This window comes from Felis catus, chromosome B3 (genome assembly GCF_018350175.1).
Source record: "Felis catus isolate Fca126 chromosome B3, F.catus_Fca126_mat1.0, whole genome shotgun sequence".
Classification (NCBI taxonomy): domain Eukaryota; kingdom Metazoa; phylum Chordata; class Mammalia; order Carnivora; family Felidae; genus Felis; species Felis catus.
The window spans coordinates 126,706,424-126,722,223 of NC_058373.1; the positions used below are offsets into that span (position 1 = coordinate 126,706,424).

The 15,800-nt window shown below is 36.8% G+C and overlaps 2 long non-coding RNA genes across 6 annotated transcripts in view; one reads left to right on the forward strand and one right to left on the reverse strand.

Annotated features, from left to right (window-relative positions):
• Positions 1-15,800, forward strand: part of LOC123386161 — a 1,074,166-nt gene that overhangs the window by 427,050 nt on the left and 631,316 nt on the right. The gene's annotated exons all lie outside the window — the stretch shown is intronic.
• The window catches only part of LOC123386162, a 66,423-nt gene continuing 63,717 nt past the window's right edge, over positions 13,095-15,800 (reverse strand). The window contains exon 5 of the long non-coding RNA XR_006599872.1: positions 13,095-13,209. This is a non-coding gene — a long non-coding RNA (uncharacterized LOC123386162). The remainder of the gene's footprint in view (positions 13,210-15,800) is intronic.

Consider the following 15,800-nt stretch of genomic DNA (forward strand, 5'->3'; position numbering starts at 1 on the left):
TGCTTGGTTAGGCTTTGGCAGGTGACGGTAATAAGGCAAAAGGGAGGAGGATGAAGTGAATTGAGCCACAGGTGGAAAATAACATTGAGTCCTGGCAGACATAGTGCAATGGGGGATGTAGCTGCTGACCGCTGAAAAGTTACTGTTTGGATGATCTCATTCCATTATTGTAATGGGACAAATTATTAGATGGATGGTTTTCTTTTTATTGCTGGTCTGGTTTCACATCATCCTGGGGGTTTTAATATTGTATTCGCAATGCAGTAGATTCAGAGCAGGAAGAAAATGAGGAAATAACTAGCTCTGAGGATAACTGACCTAATCTTGGTTTGAATTCATATATATCTTTACCTGGAATTCCAGTGAGCAACTTGCCAAAGAATGACTTATATATGGGAAGGAGAACAATTGGAGAAATGCTGCAGTGTAGCCTGCGGTTTAAATTAAATCTGGACAGAGTCAAGATTGACGGAGGCAATTGAAGTTGCACAAAGTGCCTATGTGCAGTGGGTCAGGGGAGCTGGGAATTAGAGAATTCTCAAGTGGTCTGTGAAAGATAAGTACAGGAAGCCCAAATCAGAAAAATAAAGTTTTTGCCCTTGCTTGGCAGGGAAATACTAGAAATCTGGCTTTAGGGTAGCCAGGTTTGGCAAATAAAATTACAAAACACCTTGTATTTGAATGCAGATAAACAGTGATGTTTCAGTGTAAGTAAGTCCTAAATATTTAATGGGATATACTTACATCAAGAAGTTACTTGTTGTGGGTGATGGTAAGTAAGGATGGTGCTCTTCGTGATGTGCACTGGGTGGTATATGTAAGTGATGAATCACTAAATTCTACTCCTGACACTAATATTACACTATATGCTAACTAACTACAATTTAAATAAAAATTTGAAACAAAAAAATGAAACTGCTTGTTGTTTGTCTGAAATTCAAAGTTAACCATGAGTCGTTTGTTATATTTGGCAACTCTGCTCCCAACCAAACCCTGCCTTTCTATTAATTCATGATTACAAGGATTAGTAATCTGAGATGGCCTGGAAGGAATTGAATCTATTGAGATTTTCACACTTCCCTAGTGAAGGGTAAGCCTGGTGATGCTGGCTAGAGTCAGCTAAATCAAATATTCAGTATAGTTATAGAGGTTAACACAGACTTCCCTTAGGAAACAGATTTGTCTGAATCCTCTGACTATGGACTAAGTTTCTTACCAATATATCAAAGAAACCTGAAATAACTATCTCTGTTTTGTAAATAATTTCTTAAAAATGATGGTGGAAAATGCCACATTGACATGTGTTCTCTTTTCAATATATTCAGTAACATAAGACAACAGAGAGGCCATATCTACAAAAACATACATACATTGTTGGAAGAATTACATAGTTGAAATTATTTTAAATGGTCTCATTTTGTCCTATAGTTTAGAACCATTTGAGGTCTCAGAGAAATAATATGTGTAGATCAGAATAATCTTGACTTCACACAGCCGTTATGAACTTTTCTTCAATTATTGCTTATCTTTTATCATTTAGTGCGCAGAAAGATGTGCATAGTCATGTGTGAAATAATTTTGTGCATCTTGACAATGAAGCATCATCATCATCATTCATCATTGTCATATTCATTGATAGGTTAATGATTTCTGACAAGTACATGTAAGTTAGAATAGAATGCAGATTGATTGCATTTTAACCCAGTTTGGGCTCTTGGGTGAAAATTTGTTGAACAATAATTGATCTTGAAAAAATAAAATTATCATTGCTTTGGTGATAAGCTAGAGAGAGTGACACGATATGACACTACAGCTGTAGACAACGCTCCTTCCCCCTAAACCATCACTGCATCATGGAGTCGAGATGTCATTGGTCCAGATGTGTGTGTTCTATTCTCCTGTCTCTGAATGACCATTGTCCCTAGAGAGTGGAGAAAGAGTTTATACCATTCCCAGGATGAGACACAGGGCTACATCTGCCACCCACTCTGACTTTCCTGATTGAAGGGACATGAATTCTCCCAGGTGGCTCAGTCTCTACTTATTGACAATGATATCACTTATCAGCTTTGGCTGTAATAAGCTGCCTTATTGACTTCTGCCTTGTCACTTCTCCAGCTAGCTCCTTGTCACAAGCACCACTGCTTTGCATCAGTCTGCCTTTGCTTTATTGGTTTATTGATAGTTCCATCCGTCTTCTTCAAGGAGGTTGACAGGCTGGCATTTGACTCTTCTGTCTTCCTGTGATTTTACAGCCAGCAGGATGGCCGCCTGAAGTGCCTGGAGTTTTGCTCCAATGGCCAGTGTGCCAACCATTCCTCCCCACTACACAAAAGGCTGCTACAAATTCTTTATTGCAAAATATGGAATTATTGATAAATCTTTGCAAGTGTTGAGGTGCAAGAGCGAACTAATATTTGACCTAGTGACAATGACGAAACAGCTTCAGACTGTTTTTCCAGGTGCTCTCTATGAGAGCTCTCTAATTGTTGCACTAACGGAGCCATGGTTTGCCCCAGGTATCCAAGCAGAGCCAAATAGCTGCAGGGGTGTGAACTGATTCCCTTCTGCTTGTACAACATCAAAACCATGTTAGAGGAGCTCTGACAAGATTCTTTGGTACTGATGGAAAGGGAAAACTAATTCCTAATACTAAACTCATTGATTTTCAAAGACAGAATAATAAAACTCGATTTTTTGTTTTAATTTAAGGTCAGTGTTTATGCCTCTGGCATGTGGGGAAATTATTTGACTTGTAAACTGAGTATGTTTGATCTGGAACTATTCACAGAATGAGACAGCATGGTGTAATGAGAGCTTTCATGGGAAAACAAAACAGGGATTATGCAATGGAAACACTTTTGGGGGTCTATACTGCTAGATATCATTATATATGCATTTTTATCCCATCCTTACTAGATTTTTGTACAAAAATCATGTAGGCTATATCTACAGAAAATAAATTAAGGAGTTATATCAAGTACAACCAAAAGTCTAGCATAAAAGTGTTTCTTTTACTTTAATGAGTCTCTAGGAATTTGCAGTACCCTATGGATGAACTTCACACTGAAGTTTTGAAACATGCTTTTTTTTTTTCTTTTGAAGAACTATAAATGTCTCTTAGGAGGAAAAGGAAGAAAATGAAGAAAAATGAAAACAAGAGCTTTCACTTATTATGTGATGATGATTATGACATTATTTAATTCACATCAAAACCCTTATTAAAATTGATATAAGGTAAATATTAATTTCCCATGACCAGATGAAAGAAATTGAAGCATCAAAGTTAATGGAATTGCCAGAGATGAATGACATAGCTAGAAAATAAGCTTATCTAGTATTTAACCCCACCCTCTCTCTCTCCAAAGCCCAGCCTTATAACTGCTGTGGGGCTTTATCTGCCAAACTATAAGTTTTGAAACTGTAAAATCTGGGTATCTTAGGCAGACTGTGTTATGCTTGGGAAGAACAATGAACATGGACTTCAAGTTGATGTTTGAGAATGATAAGGAAACAAGGACAATAAAAAATAATTATGAGGAACTGGTAAGATATCAATAGATAAATCTTCGGTGCTTAATCTAAAAGTAGGCAACATTAATTACTTCCAAGACATTGCTTCACATTTTCACACAACCAACGAGGGGATCATCACACCCACCCTGACATCTTTAGGAGTCCCTCCATTATAGGTTTATTCCACACTGCAAATCTTTAGGGAAGATGAAATTTAATATTCCGCAATCAATCTTATCTGCTTATGAAACAAACATAATTACTTGACATTCTGTTTTGCATTTTCTTCTAAAATAGCAGAATAGGATATTCTTTTTTTTAATTTCATTTTTTAAATTTACATCCAAATTAGCATATAGTCAACAATGATTTCAGGAGTAGATTCCTTAATACCCCTTAATAATTTAGCCCATCTCCCCTCCCACAACCCCTCCAGTAACCCTCTGTTTGTTCTCCATATTTAAGAGTCTCTTATGTTTTGTCCCCCTCCCTGTTTTTAGATTATTTTTGCCTCCCTTCCCTTGTGTTCATCTGTTCTCTCTCTTAAGGTCCTCATGAGTGAAGTCATATGATATTTGTCTTTGACTAATTTTGCTTAGCATAATATCCTCCAGTTTGATCCACGTAGTTGCAAATGGCAAGATTTCATTCAATATATATATATATATATATATATATATATATATATATATATACACACACACACACACACACACACACCACATCTTCTTTATTCATTCATCCATCGATGGACATTTGGGTTCTTTCCATACTTTGGCTATTGTTGGTAGTGCTGCTATAAACATTGGGGTGCATGTATCCCTTTGAAACAGCATTCCTTGGATAAATACCCAGTAGTGCAATTGCTGGGTTGTAGTGTGGTTCTATTTTTAACTTTTTGAGGAACCTCCACACTGTTTTCCAGAGTGGCTTCACCAGTTTGCATTCCCACCAGCAGTGCAAAAGAGATCCTCTTTCTCCACATCTTTGCCAACATCATCTGTTGTTTTCTTTTTCCAGATTGCTTTGGCTATTTGGATTTTTTTCTGGTTCCATACAAATTTTAGGATTATTTGTTCTAGGTCTGTGAAGAATGCTGGTGTTACTTTGATAGGGATTGCATTGACTATGTAGATTGCTTTGGGTAGTATTACATTTTCCAATATTTGTTCTTCCTATCCAGGAGCATGGGATCTTTTTCCATTTTTTGGTGTCTTCTTCAATTTCTTTCATAAGCTTTCTATAGTTTTCAGTGTATAGATTTTTCACCTCTTTGGTTAGATTTATCCCTAGGTATTTTTGTGGTTTTTGCAGAATAGTAAATTCTTACTGACTTAATGACAGAACATAATAGCTGAGTGTCCACAGCAACATAAACTCCACGTTCTATATCCAGCCAGCCTCTTAAAGTCAAGAATAGCATACTGATATCAGAAAGCAAACACAATTACATGATAGTACACTAGTGTTTCCACAAAACATTGGTAAACTGTAACAAACCTTTGCTCCACAAAGCTAGTAATAGTTCACTGAAAAACAACTGGGAAGCCATGTGCTGGGGGGAAGTGATGCGTGCAGCTACTTACAAAATAGTTACTTCAGCCTTGACAACCTTGTGGACCTCCAGTATCTACAAGTAACCTCATTTCTCTCATCTACTCTCATAGTATGAAGGGAGCATTAAATTAGAATGTGGCATTCTGTGCTAATTTCCTTGGGCTGCCATGACAAATTTCCATGAACTGCATGACTTGAAACAACAGAAATGTTTTCCCTCAAAGTTCTGGAGGTAGAAATCCAAAATCAAGAGGTCAGCCGGTCCCTAATCCCTCTGTAACTCAGAGTAGAATCAATCCTTCTTTGCCTCTTGCTCCCATCTAATGATGACTATACATCCCTGGCATTTCTTGGCTTGCAGCTGCCTCACTACTATCCCTGCCTGTGTCATCATATGCCTGTCATCATTGCCTCCCCTCTCTGTGCCTGTCCTCATGTCCAAATTGACCCTTTCCATGAGGACATCAGTCTTATTGGATTAGTATCCATTAGTAATGACATTGCCTTAACTTGATTGCCTCTGTAAAAACCCCATTTCCACATTCTGTGGCAGAGGGGTTTAAGTATTCAACATATCTTTTTGGGGGACAAAATTCAACGCATAATACATACCGTAAAGGACAGAACAAATCCACTGGATGCCACCATAAGAGACCACTAATGTTCCCCTTTGGTTGGAGGAAGCAGTGGAGGAGGATGGGGGACCAGGTGGCCTACTTTTTCCATTTCTGCTAGTGCTAGAAACTCCTTGTCAAAAACGGTCATGATGCTGCCTTTCTGTATACTCTCTGCTCTTTCAGTTGGTCAGAGATGACCCTTAGTATATGGTTGGAAAAAGTTCATACCTTCATATGTCAAGTACCCGCTTCATCAATCCTTTCCTCTGGTAAGAAATTCAACAAAGTCTTCATTTTGGCCTGGGACACAAAAGTTTAAGGATGGACAGTGGAGTGACACTTTGGAAAACCACTGGCTGCTAATACCCAATTGCTTTTTAGCCAAGTGAGGGTAACACAATTCTCATTTATATTGCTGGGAAATAATCAGTCCTTGAAGTTAGATAGTGTCTGGATCATTTAACATGAAGAAATAATGGAAAAAGAAGTTACTCTACTTAATCTGAACCATGCTAAAAGGGACTTAGTTTGACCTCCAAAAAAATGGAGTAGTGATGCCCCATCGCTTTTCAAATTGTGGACACGATAAGCATTTTTACAGCAAGAAGCAATAGGGAGCCCAGGAGCCTGCACAGTCTCCATTTGTCTTTCACATCAGGATAGAACAGACAAGGATCAAATTAAGAATAACTTGGAGACATTCTGTTGCCAGGAGAGCATTCTCCTTCACTAAAATTGAATAAAGTGGAAAATTGTTCATTATCAATATTGGATTATTTTATTTTGGGGAAAATGGCATCATTTAAAAGAGTTAAATAATCCACTTCTTTCTTATGTTTATACTTTTTTATTTTTAGAAACCATGTGTATATTCAGTATCTTGAAGCAATATTTGCTATAATGTAGACTAACATGTAGTAAGTGCCTACTATGTTAAAATTAATGTGCTTGGCTCTGTAATACCAAAGTTGAAAGGCCTTGGCTCAAGGTTGTTTTATATGGTGCTTTTTGTTTTGGTACTGTGCAATATTTATATTAAGCAGTTCATCACAACCAATATAGACAACTGCTTTAAAGGCAAGGGGAAACAAATTTGGCCAAATGCTGCATTTATTAAATTAGAGACCGTGTAGACAGACAATTCTTCCTGTTAACTGGAGCTCTAGAAATTAAACCAGTCTACAGAAATTTTTAGATATTGCAAGAAGAGTGACAATTTTTTTTACATGCCATTCTTTCTCCCCAAATTGCTTATATCTTTGCAAGTACTTTCAAACCCTGAGAGGTGAGTATGTAAACTGAATTTAAAAACAATTTTTCTGACTGTTGGCAAGAATTTATCAATAAGACAGTGCCTTCACTGTGTAATTTTTTCATTACCTCTGCTGTTGGGTGATAAAAAAAAAACTTTAAATCAAGAGCTTCCTCTTAAGGTTGATGGAGGATATAAAACATAAACAAATGGCCATAATATTATATGCTATCTTCTGTATTAATAAGAACAACATGGGCTCCAGGAAGTCAGAACAAGAAGGATATCATGTCAATAAGCTACTCAGACTGAAGATGGCCTTTCTGTGGTTAGGAGAAATGGATGTGTTCTGGCTCACTATCGTTTTCCCTCATTGCCCTCCCACCCACACTCCCAGGCTCACTGAGTCATTGGGAAGAAAACAAAGATATTTATAAGCACAGTTCTCCATATACCATTCTTCTCAGAGGATCTGAACATTCAACTTTGAAAAATACTTGTGCATTGTAACCAGAATGATTCATTTACAATGACTTGTATTGAATCTTATTTTCATGTCCCTCTTAAAATATACCTAAAAATCTCACAGTTTCACTGAACTTTGGTTTTGATTTGACTAAACCAAAACCAAAAACTCCTCAGTAATGGATTATCTCCATTTCTCTCTGGTATATTCCAGACCATTAATAGAAAAGCAAAAAAAAAAAAAAAATCACTTAGCAATGGAATGTCCTTGATCAAGCAGTTTTTTCACCCAATTTTCCATTGTGTAGTTGACGTAAAAGACTTTTGGGAAATAAATACCATATTTGGTACACTAATCTTTTCGGTAAAGCTAAACAATGTAAATGCTAATACAATATCCATCTGAGAATTTTGCTGCTGTGCTTCTTCTAGTTCTGCTAGTGACATGATCCTGGTTTTCTTTGAGATATTTGAAGATGAGAAAACTTCTTATCAGTGAGCCTTTGCCTTCTTTGCTATGGCAGCCTTTCTGGGACCCTTGCTGTGATTTTCCTCATTCTAAAAATTTGAAGACCACATAACGAGCCACAGTTATCTACTAGCAGAATTATTTGCTCTCCAAATACCTCATGGATTAATATAAAAACTCTTGTTGGATTTGTGCAAATCAATGCCTTCAGTTCTTCTTCCTGCTATAACTATCTTTTCTATTCTCCTCTCTCAATTTTTCTCATTAGTCAAAATGCCACTAACTCTCTCTGTTAGGGATTCTCATTATAGCCAGCCTTCCAAGGATTCTCTTGTCAAGGGCACTAAACTAGTCAGGGTTCTTGGCTTCAAACAGCAGAAGCCAGTTCTATGAAGTTAAGTAGAAAAAGAATTTAGAGAGAATAATGGTGGTCTCACAGGGGCTAAGGGAAGCCTGGAGAATCAGAATGTGGAAGGAATCAGTGGTGGCTGAGGTAGTGAGCACCACACCCCTACCAACTATAGAGAGAATCGGGCTGGGCATCCAATCCACAACAGTCATCATCACATTGCTGACTCTAGACCCTCCCTGCTATAGTCACCATTGTTGCCTGTGCTGAGGTGAATTCTCTATTGCTCCTTGGGTCATTGACCATAGGATTAAAATCATGAGTGTAAATATCCACCTGGCCAAACCATGTTTATTCCTTTGTTGCCAAGAGTTAGGGAGACCGAGTGATGGGCATATGTAGTTTTTAAAATGAAAAATGAGGTTTCTGCTTCTACCAAAATTCATACAGTGGTTGATCAATGGTTGATTCCCCAAAAGCAGATCGTCATATCCAAAACAGCCAAAACAAACAACAGCAGCAACAAAATGGCAAATGTCAATTACTAAAAATGGTCTATAATATGGACACATTATGCAGAAATCACTAAGATGTGCTCCTGTTTTAAAACTTAGCAGGTCATTTGGATAGAGACATCAACAAATCAAAATGATGTATTCTTGTATAGATTATGGGACATTTCACAGATTATGTTGGAATCACAGAGGTTGGAGGAAAGAATTCTGTGTATAATAATCTGGAAAGACACCTAGAGATGCTGTTTGTTCCAAGAATAATAATTGTGCCTATTTAAAAATTGCTTTTTTTCTTAAGTTACTAATCTATGTAAACCCCTGACATATATTAACATTTGCAAACTTCCTACCAGGAATCAGACACAGATGGCCATTACTGCGGCCATTCTACAAACAATGATCAAAGAAGTTAGTACACAAGTTTAAACAGTTAGTAAATGGCTGAGTCAGAATGTAAACTCAGGATTTCAGATACTCTTCATCTTCTAACTACCATATAAGGAGAAAAAGATAAGACCCAGTCAGATGTAGTGTTCACAATGGGTGAAAGCAAGAGCTGTGAATGCCAGCAAAATTTGTGGAACTAGGAAAAGCCAGTAAAGTAATAATAACAGTTATTTTATTGAGGATTACTACATGCTAGAAATAGATCCAAGAGCTTTCCATGTCTTGTTCATTCAGTGCTCACACGAACCCAATGAGTCAAGTATTATTATTAGAAATCCAATTTTACTAATGAGAAAATTGATAAGGTCAAGTGATCCCAAGGTTTCACAGTTAGTATGTCTTTCAGTAGTCTATTGCTTCCAAACAGACCTGAAACTCTGGCCTAAAATTAAACAAAACAAAACAAAACACAGGCATTTTCTTTCATGATTCTGTGGCACAACTTGGGACAGCTGGAGAGATTTTTTTTTATATGAGTGGGCTTGAATGTTCAAGGTGGCTCACTGACATATTTGGTGTCTTTTGGGGATGGCTGGGTGTCCCCCTCTTGGCCTCTTCACCTCCAAGTGACCTCTCCCAATAGTTGACGTCTCCACATGGTCTCTCAGGCAGGGTAACCAGATCTTTTACATGGTAGCTCAGGGCTCTCAAAAGCACAACAGCAGAAGCTGTCAGGCTTTCTTAAGGCTTAGGCCTGGAACTTTAATAGCTTCATCTTTATTGTTTTCTATTGGCTAAAGTGAACTATAGGCTCAGACAAGATTCAGTGTGCATGAAGACTATACAAGAGTATGAGTTAGGGAAAGAGATGTGTATGGGGGCCACCTTTGGAGAACTAGTTACCACAAGATCTTGCGTAGCTAGGATTGACAACCAGGTGTCCTGACCTAGAGCCTATGCATTTTAACATAAAGTCTGTGGAAGTCAGGAATGTATAGGAGAGGGTGGGAAGCAAGAATGACCAGAGAAAGGTTATAGAATCACACTCTGAGGACAGAAGGCAAAGGATGTATACAAAGCTAAATGACATTTTTTTTTCTTTCTGTTTACTTGACCACCAGCAACTCATGCTTAAATTTGTTCTTCATTACTATTTTATATATTGGAAATTAGGGGAAATACCCAGGTTCTCAAAAATGGTCATCTTTCTTAAATTAGGAATTCTGCTTCTATATCCAATTCACATTAATGGAGAAACAGGCTGGATGAGAGGAAAGAAAAAGGAAATCATTCACTAATCAATTTGTTTAGGAAGCAGATTCTTTCTTTTTTTTTTTTTTTAATGTTTATTTTTGAGAGAGAGAGCAGGGGAGGAGCAGAAAGAGAGGGAGACACAGAATCTGAAGCAAGCTCCAGGATCCGAGCTGTCAGCACAGAGCCTGACACCATGCTCAAACTCACGAACTGCAAGATCATGACCTGAGCTGACATCAGAGGCTTAACCAACCAAGCCACCCAGGCACCCCTAGGAAGCAGATGCGAAAGTTAATACACCCTTCATCTTTCTGTTCTTTCACTTTCTTCCCTTCATGATCTTTGATTCTAAAAGTGACAAAAATATGTTTCCTCATGTGTTTTCACAATCCCCCCACTGTTTATTGAAATGCCTATAGGTGCCACATTGAGTGGCACATAATTGAAGGATTTCACTGGGGATAAAGATGCAGTGTGATCAACGAGCAATAGAAGGGGGAGTGTTGAGTGTGTCATTGGTGTAACCCCCATTAGGAAGAACAATGATACAGAGAAGGAACAGGTACACAATTAAGTTCAGCTTCCACAAAGTTTAGAAAAAATATCTGATGGTGGTAGAGCTGGTGCAAGGCTCCGTGAAACATTTTCAGGAGTCTAAACTTTTTTTAATCTGAAAATGCATTGAATTAAATTAATGTCACTGTCAACTCTAGGATAACTGCATTCTTCAAGATTGAATTCTAAATTCTCACCAATTAAAAAGAAACAGTATCTACATTAATTTTCATGAATGTAATGCTGTTGTCTTAGTTCATATTGTAAACTTTTCATTCCTTAACAAGATGTGTGATTATTTACCAATTCCTCCACCTTAGAGCAAAGTAGCTCAGAAGTCCTTCTGAACATTACATTTACAAGGGAGCAGATCCACTTATGTTCAGGAAAAAAAGGAAGTTCCAAACAAGAAAGAAGTAGTCTTAGGAGGTCAAATCAATGATCTATATAGGAAATAAATGGAATTGATTTGAAAGAACAAGCTAGCCACACCACCTTTGTGAGTTTCTTGTTAATGAACAGAATATTTGGAAAAGTTACAGTAGTTCCCTCTGTCAAAGAGCTCACTCTGCTCTTGCTAATTCTATCAGTCTTTAACAATAAATTTTATAATAATTTATCTTACACTCTCAACTAAAAGATTTATGAATATCAGCGGAAGATTTCTAAATGGTCCATTTTTTTTTCCATTAGAAAAGGTATGCAAATTGCACTAATTGTTATTTGGACTAAATGTGTATCTCCACCCAACCCCAAATGCATATACTGAAATCTTGACACTCATGGTGATGCTATTAGGAAGTGGAGCCTCTAGGAGATATTTAGGTCAAGAGAATGGAGCCATTATGAATGAGATTAGTGACCTTCTGAAAGAGACCCCTTAGAGTTCCCTCACCCCATCCATCATGTGAAGACACAGGGAGAGAATGGCTGTCTATGAACCAGAAAGCAGACTCTCACAGGTACTCGACCTGCCGGCATCTTCATCTTGAAACTCCGCAACTTTCAGAACTGAAATAAATGTTTGCTGTTTAGGACAACCCATCTGTGATATTTTTGTTTTAGGAGCCTAAGCTAATACACAAGTCAAATCCAACATGTTTTTAAACCAGTGAATATTCCTAGTCACTGAGTGCTGTTAGAATGTCAGACAGAAAGCCAAGAAGCTACCAAAATATCAAGTGTGTGCCAGGGATGATGGAGCATTTTCTCACCCTACAATCAACATAATATTTCTCCATTGAATCAATGAATGTTTGATTATCTGTCTTTAGGAAAGCCCCAGGCCTTTTAAACATATTAGGCTAAGCCTCTTCACCCAGGAGCATCTTCCCATCAACTGATTTGGGACCTTAATTATATCTGTGAAATCTCTTTTGTCATACAATGCAACAAACATGGGAATATCTCCTCATATTCACAGATTCTATCTACATTAAAGTTTAGGAATCACAAAAGGTCAAGTGTCATTGACTGTCATCCTAGATTTCTGTTTATCACAGCATATATTCAGAGAGCATTATAGAAACACCCACTACTAGGGGCGCCTGGGTGGCACAGTCGGTTAAGCATCCGACTTCAGCCAGGTCACGATCTCGCGGTCTGTGGGTTCGAGCCCCGCGTCAGGCTCTGGGCTGATGGCTCAGAGTCTGGAGCCTGTTTCCGATTCTGTGTCTCCCTCTCTCTCTGCCCCTCCCCCGTTCATGCTCTGTCTCTCTCTGTCCCAAAAATAAATAAACGTTGAAAAAAAAAAAAAGAAACACCCACTACTATAAAAAGAAATCTGTACACTTTTTCTATTGCTTCTGTCTTAATCCTATGTCACGAAACTACTTAAGAAATACAAAGAAATTTATAGGACAGAAATGTAATGAGCTTTGTATTGGCTGTTGTATGATGACAGTGTCAGTTAAAGAATTAATCATGGAATACGTCAACCTAGAAGCATTTTCAGTTGCCAGAGTCGGTCCTCCTAGTACAACATATATCAACGAAATCCTCAATAACATCAAAGGAATTAACTACAGAGTGACAACAGACCACCAACACAATCATAAGAAGCTGAGAGCAATAGTTTTTATGAAAGGAAAAAAAAACCTCCCACAGTAATTTTCAAAATCAACAATACTTTAATGAAATTGGAAGTTCCTTTCTGGAACTTCCTCTTACCCCTATGCTTCTCCTCCCAGAGGGGCATGACAGGGATTGGCTGAGCTGAGCATCAGAGGATTGACCTTTTCAGAAGAGTTGCTCTAAGTCTAGAGACTGTGTAACTGCAGGAAAGAAAAAATCTAAGTGAATGGTAATAATGATAATAACAATTTGATCAACCATGCTAGCAGAAAGACTGAATTATCTTTGTATGTTTTAATAGAAAATACTATAAAATCATTGTGAGATGAAGAGGCAAAAAATATTAAGTAGGCAAAAATATGGGGAAAAATGTATTATGGGGGCATGCGCCAGGCAATTAACTGATGATAACAATTATAATAAGTTTCTAATGTCATTATTTCTGTATTTTTGATGCTTATGATATTATTTAAATTTTAAGTGTGAAATTTATTGTTAATTTTTATTTCATTTAAAATACTTACTTTTGTACCTGATATTGTATTTTCAATTATATACTATTTCTTTAAAAAGAGTCTTTCACCCAAAACGTATGTTCCTTTTTCTATAGAACCTAGAACTACACACAAGTATTAGATATATGTTGCTTCTCCTTTTTTTAAATTGAAGTATAATGGATTTGCAGTGTTGTATTAGTTTCAGGTGTGCAATTTGATTCAATAATTCTATACATTTTTCAGTGTTCATTATGATAAGTGTACACTTAATCCCTTTTACCTATTTCACTCATCCCCCTTCACTACTCTTATGGGAACCTGTATTTAAAAGTCTGTGTTTTTGGTTTTTTTTCCTTTGTTATTTTGTTTTGCTTCTTACATTCCAAATATGAGTGATATCATATGGCAATTTAATTTCCTGACTTATTTCGCTTAGCATTGTAACCTCTAGTTTCGTCCATGTCTCAAATGGCAAGATCTCATTCTTTTTTATGGCTGAGTAATATTCCAGTGTGTGTGTGTGTGTGTGTGTGTGTGTGTGTGTGTGTACACACATCTTCTTTATCCACTCATCCATCAGTGGATACTTGGGTTGTTTCCATATATATCTTGGCTATTGTAAATGATACTGCAATAACATAGGATTACATATGTCTTTTTAAATTCATGTTTTTGTTTTCTGTGGTAGATACCCAGTAGTGGAATTACTGGATCATATGGTAATCCTATTTTTAATTTTTTAAGTAACCATACTGGTTTTCATTGCATTCCCACCAGTGGTGCACCAGGAGTTCCTTTTCCTCTACAAACTCATCAACGCTTGTTGTTTTGTGTCTTTTTTATTTTAGCTATTCTGACAAGTGCACAGTAAGTACTTCATTGTGGTTTTGATACGCATTTCCCCAGTGATTATTGATGGTGAGCATCTTTTCATGAGTCTGTCATTTGTATGTCTTCTTTGAAAAAATGTCTATTCAGGTCCTTTCCCCATTGTAATAAGATTGTGTGTGTGTGTGTGTGTGTGTGTGTGTGTGTGTGTGTGTGTGTTGAGTTGTATACATTCTTTATGTATTTTGGATATTGACCCTTTATCAGATTATCATTTGCAGATATCTTCTCCCATTCAGTTTTGTTGCCTTCTGTTTGGTTGGCAGTTTCCTTCACAGTGCAAAAGCTCTTTATTTGGTGTAGTTCCAACAGCTTAATTTTGCTTTTGGTTCCCTTGTCTAAGAAGGCATATCTAGAAAACTATTTTTATAACCGATGTCAAAGAAATTACTGCCTCTGTTTTTATTCTAGTTTTATGGCTTCAGGAATCACATTTAGGTCTTTAAATTCATTTTAAGTTTATTTTTGTGTGTGGTGTAAAAAAGTAGTCCAGATTTACTCTTTTTCAGGCAACTGTCCATTTTCCCCAGAACCATTTGTTAAACATACTGTCTTTTCCCCATTGTATATTCTTGCCTCCTTTGTCATAGATTGACTATATAAGCATGGGTTTATTTCCGGCCTGTCTATTGTTTTCTATTGATCTGTGTGTGTTTTTTGTTTTGCTTTGATTTTATTTGTTTTTTTTTTAAATTTGTTTTGGGTTTTTTTTTGTTTTTTTTGTTTGTTTGTTTGTTTGTTTGTTTTTTGCCAGTACTGTACTGCTTTGTTTACTACAGCTTTGTAGTACGTCTTGAAATCTGGGATTGTGATACCTCCAGCTTTGTTCTTCTTTCTCAAGACTGCTTTGGCTATTCAGGATCTTGTGTAGTGCCATACAAATTTTAGTGTTATTTGTTCTAGTTCTTTGAAAACTGCTGGTGTTTTGATAGAGATGGCATTAAATCTGGAGATTGCTTTGGGCAGTATGACTATTTTTTAACAATGTTGGTTCTCCAGTCCACGAGCATGGAGCAACTTTCCATTTGTTTGTGTCCTCTTTAATTTCTTTCATCAATGGTTTATAGTTTTTGAAATACATGTCTTTTACCTCCTTTGTTAAGTTTATTCCTAGGTATTTTATTATTTTTGGTGTAATTGTAAATGGGATTATTTTCTTAATTTCTCTTTCTACTACTTCATTATTAGTGTATACAAATACAACAGATTTCCATGTATTGATTTGTATCCTGTGAATTTAATGATTTTATTCATTAATTCTAGTAGTTTTTTGGTAGAGTCTTTAGGGATTTTTAAATAGAGGATACTATCATCTGTAAATAATGAAAGTTTTACCTCTTTCCTTACCAATTTGGATGACTTTTCTTCCTTTTTTTGCTTGTTTTTGTGGTTTGTTTTTCATTTTG